This window comes from Chenopodium quinoa, unplaced genomic scaffold, assembly GCF_001683475.1.
Source record: "Chenopodium quinoa cultivar QQ74 unplaced genomic scaffold, ASM168347v1, whole genome shotgun sequence".
Lineage (NCBI taxonomy): Eukaryota > Viridiplantae > Streptophyta > Magnoliopsida > Caryophyllales > Amaranthaceae > Chenopodium > Chenopodium quinoa.
This window is the reverse complement of record NW_018742205.1, coordinates 4,040,204-4,045,950: the sequence shown is the minus strand read 5'-3', so window position 1 is coordinate 4,045,950 and position 5,747 is coordinate 4,040,204.

Below are 5,747 nucleotides of genomic sequence, written 5' to 3'. Positions count from 1 at the left end.
TTTCTCCTTCTCCCTTTCTCTCTCTTCCTCTTCCTGTGTCGCCTTCCCTTTCTCTCTCTTCCTCTTTCTCTTTTTTTTTGGTTCTGTATTCTGTTCAGAAAAGTTGCGTTTTTTTTAATTGTTCTCAGCTTCCGACGGAATTTATTCCCTCGGAAATATCTGGTTCCGACGGAAAAATCCGTCGGAACCTGATACTTCTGAGGGAATAAATTCCGTCGGAAGCCTTTCCGAGGGAATATTCCGTCGTAACCGAAACATACCGAGGGAAAAAAATCCGTCGGAAAGTTTCCGAGGGAATATTCCGTCGGTAGAGGACTTTTCCGACGGATTATTCCTACAACTTCAATTTCCGCCGGAATTTTTGAATTTTCCGAGGGAATTATATTCCGCCGGAACAATTCCCTCGGAAATAAGTCTATTTCTAGTAGTGAACACTTGCATTAACAAAGCATTACAACCCCAACATAAAAGAATCTCTAGGAAAACCGTTCGTTCCGCCGCCATGAAAAACTTCCTAGAGTACAAAATGCGATTACAAGCCGAATTGAGTAACCTTAACTGTAGAGTGTATTTGACTGCCGATTCTTGGGATAGTGGTTTTAAATATCACTATTTATGTATGACTTGCCATTGGGTAGATGATCAATGGTTGTTACAAAAACGAATAATCCATTTCAAAATGCTGGAATACCCCCACACCAGTATTAACATTTCTCACCATTTAATGGAAGCAATAAATTAATACAACCTTCGAGATAAAAATGATGTCTATGACATTTGACAATGCAACTTCAATGACATATACTGCTAATTATGTCAAACAAAACTTGACCGATGTAATATTAGATAGTGATGCACTTCATACTAGATGTGTTTGCCATGTTCTTAACTTGTGTGTACATGATGGACTTAGAGCAATGGGTCCATACTATAACAAAATTAGAGAAGCTATTATGTCTATTAATAGCTCAAACATGAGATACCAAGAATAGAAGAGTTTTCTAAGACAACAAAAGATAAGGGCAATAAAAATCAAAACCGATTGCCCAACTAGGTGGAATTCTACCTATGACATGTTAACCAACGCAATTGAGTACAAGAATCCATTGACAATTTTTTACAAATAAAAATTTCCAAACAATGCTCTATATGAGGATGATTGGGCTAAATGTGAACGATATATGCAATTGTTACAGTTATTATATAACATTACGTATTGTTTTTCTTTTGTTTGTAATCCTTGTGCTCAAAACTTTCTTTCAAATGCATGTTTACTCGCCAAACTTTTCGCTGATCATCGCAACCAAAGTGATTATGATCAGTATCTTCCAGCAATGGAAACAAAGTGGCGTAAATATTATAGTGAAATTCCTTTGATTTATATTTTTGCTTCCATATTAGATCCTAAGCAAAAGTATGAAAACACATTTATGTTAGTTGACATTTACTTTCAATGCATACTTCTTGACGATGATGTAAAAAACTATAAGACTAATGTGAAGGATCAGTTTTTTGCTTTATATAGAGTCTATGAAGCCAAATATGGCACCGTTCCTCGCTCAGGGCCTTCCCAACCATCCAAAAACGTAAGTTAGAAGGCCAAACATTTATTTTCACAAGCTACTAACTTGATTTCAAGGTTTTCAGGTGATTCATCAATATTGAGAATGCAAAGCGATGTCTCGGAGTTACAAATGTACCTGAGTTACGACTTCACCAAGGGCATGGACGATGATGAGATAAAAAGCCTCGACCTCCTTGCATGGTGGAAACAACAAAGCACGAAGCATCCAACTTTGGCGGCAATGGCACGAGACATTCTTGGTATCCAAGTCTCCTCTGTTGCCTCCGAACGAGCTTTCAGCGCATTCGGGAGGGTTTTAGACTATAGAAAAACAAGTCTAAAACCCGAAACACTTGAAATGTGCGTGTGTTTCAAAGATTGGTTGGATGCGGAAAATCGATCACAAGACCGTTCTTACAACGACAACGATGAAGGAACCTCCGCTTCCGACCGTTCGGGTTCGGCTAGTTTCCAATCTATGCAACTAGCCGATGACCTTGAAGCCGAAGACGAAGACGAAGACGCACAAGAAGAAGAAGAAGAATAGATAATTTTTGTATATTGTACGATTTTTATCATTATCAATATTATCATTTTAAGATTTTTATCATTATCCAATTTTTGTTTAGGGTTTTTCTAAGCTATGCCCTCAAGGTTGTTGAGTTTCTAAGGTGTGCCCATGCCTTTTCAATATTAAAAGTTATGCCATCCAACTTAAGTTGTTTAATCAACCGTACCCTCTGACGTAAACTCGACGTTAACAATTGTAAATAAATAGGTAGTAATAAGAAGCAAATGAGAAAAAAGAATTATAAATACACCGAGAGCTTGACATATCAATGGTTGCTTTTAGAAGAAAGAAGAAAAAATAGATGAGAAAATTTGGAAAAAATGCTAAATGTTAGCCTACTTATATAACTCTAACCCAATTTGGGAGTGAAATTTCTCTCCAAAGTGTGGTAATAAACCGTGAACACAACTACTAACATTGGATTAACGTTATAGGGTACGATTGAATAAACACCTTAAGTTGGAGGGTACATCTTGTAATTTTGAAAAAGCACGGGCACACCTTAGAAACTCAATAACCACGGGGGCATAGCCTAGAAAAACCCTTTAGTTTAATATCCTTGTACGATTTTTATTATTATTATCATTGTACAATTTTTTCAAGTAATAATAATATGAAGTATGCATTATTCACACCCAAAGTCCAATTTGCCTATTTTTTTCGTTAAGTTATAATTCGTAAATTAATATAACAAAAATAAATTATAATAATTAATAATACAAAAATAAATGTAATAAATTATAAACATTAAACTATAAAGTAATAGTATAAACTAAATATATAAATTTAAATTATATAAAAAATAATAAAACATAAATATTAAACTTAATTTATTTTAGAAAAATAATAATATAAGATTATAAGTTATAAACTATTAATAAATAAATAAATTATAAAAAATAAAAGGAGGAAGGCAGCAGGCCAGCCCACCAGGCCAGCACGGCACGAGCCCGAATGGCACGTGGGTCATGCCGTGTCGTGGGCTGGCCTGTGACTTTGGGCGGCGGTGGCCCGCCAGGCATGGCTCGACACGGTGCCCACCTTTACCACCCGCAGACCAGCCGGGCCTATGCTCAGCTCTAATTGCACACCTGGTTTTATGAATCCATTGAACTTCGAATTCTAACGCCATATAATCGATCACAAATCTAAGGGGAGCATTTGAGGCACGTATATAATATACACAATTGTGTATATTAGTTTAAACACCGCCTTCAAATCTCCGAGATAAAACTAAATTTACAAACTTACCATTATTTATAAATGAAAACTACCATCTCCAATCACTTTCACCAATTCATATTCATCCATTAAAGGAGAGAGAAAATTAAAGGTACCAATTCATATCCACCACCACCGGTCAACCACCACCTCCTCCCTTTACAAATCACCACCACCCACACTACAATAAACATCCCAAAGTGTAGATCTACACATCACTATTGCGTGAAAATACCAAGGAAAGACAAGCGATTGGAAGAACGTCGTTGAGAATGCCGACGCATCAAATGGTTTTTTTTTTTAAATGGGCGAAAATGCCCAATTTTTTTCAAAATCTCTCGGTGGAAACGCCTAGAAATTTCGAATCTTCGACGGAGGTTCGTAATTTCTAGGCATATCATGTGGAATCACCCAAAAATTTTGAACCACCATCTAGGATTCGAAATTGCTAGGCGTTTTCTACTCGGTTGTGTGAAAAAAATGAAAGTTTTGCCCAGAATGTATACTTGCGGAAAGGAATTAACATACAATTGCTCCACCCCATTGGAAAGAATAAGCCTAGCAGATAAGTGTGCTACTGTATTCCCCTTCCTTCTCACATGGTGACAAGAAAAATGATTAAAGTTATCCCCCAAATTGCAAATATCTTCAACCAGCAAGTCAAACACTGATGTTCCAAAATGTATACTTTTTACGCCGAGAATTATGTTATTTTGTAGTTAGTATTGTTATTACAATATTATTATTGTTGTTAGTAGTATTATTATGATTAATAATTTTATTGTTTTTGTTAGTATTATTGTCATTATTATTTATTATTGTAGTATTATTAATACTAGATGGAAGCCCGTGCAATGCACGGTTTTTTATACATAAATCTCATGAAAAGATTATTTTCTTAATTTAACCCTATAATTTTTTTATTATTTTTCTTGTTAGAAAACGGATAATTTATTTTATTTTTATGCAACTTATAATGCGACCTTAATTTACTAATATTAGTTATATGAAAATTATAAGTATGATAGATATTAGAATAAAATCATAATCCTGTTCGTATTTTTTTAACCTATGATTCGTTTGTATAACAAAAATACGTTGTTCCAATATACATATATAGTTATAGAATCACTATTTTTCTTTCACAAACAATAACTTAGACCACTATTATTCTTTTACTCCGTATCAACTTTATACAATGAAAAATTAATAAAATAAACCCAAAACTATAGGGTTAAAATAAAGAAGGTGGGAGTAATAGTAAAAGATATGACTTTATAAATTTTTAAATAGTTAAATGAAATATATATATATATATATATATATATATATATATATATATATACTACCAAGAGTGTTGCATTACTAAAATTAATCTAATTGAATAAAATTAAATCTTTATAATGAAATTTCATTATCATATGTCCTTAATAATAGAGTTATATGTATACACTACTACAATGATTTTTACAATAATAATATAGATATTCTACCAGAACTATAATACACAAAATTTAATACGATTAGTAACATAATTAGATTAGGTAAAATAAAACAAAACATACATCTTATAAAATAATGAATAACAGTCAATTTATTTTGTTTACCATCAGAAAGCCTTGATAAACTTACATTATTTCCAATAATTTTGTTAATCAACGAATTAGACCTAAATCACACCTTGAAAAAGTGTAGATAAATAATATTCACATGTTTGTGTTTTTTGTATAGTATATATATATTGTCTATTTACAATTGAAAAAAAAAATCAAAATTATATTTTTGAGAGGATGTATACAAATCTTTAATATCATCCTATCTTATATATTTGTGGAGTAGCAAATGAATCTCTTATAAATTTTTTTATCTAATCATGAAATGGGTTGCTAGATAAGATAAAAATTGGACATTATTGTTTTTTTTTTTTTTTTTTTTTTTTAAGAATATTAATAAAGACTGAATGTTATTGTTATTTTTTTTTTTGAAGAATATTGATTTTTTTAAAAATTTTTTGAAGAATATTAGTTAATTATTAATAATTTATATTTCTCTTAAAATGTTTTTTGTTATAAAAAAATTGATTAAACGTTTTCTTAAAAACAAAATGAACATATATTTTCCTTTTTCAAATATTTAATTGTAAAGTGTTTGTATATAATAATTGTATAATTATAGTTTTTTTTTTATATTTTAAATCCTAATATAAAAAGATCATCTTTTAAAAAAGATAATTTTTAGTTTTAAAATAATTTAAATGCATGGTTTTTTTTTATCTATTTTTAATTATTTGGTTTATTGTATTTAATAATTTCATACAACAAAAGCTTAATATATTTTTTTTACTATAATTTATAATGAATTTATTAAATATAAATAAATTGTAAATATGAT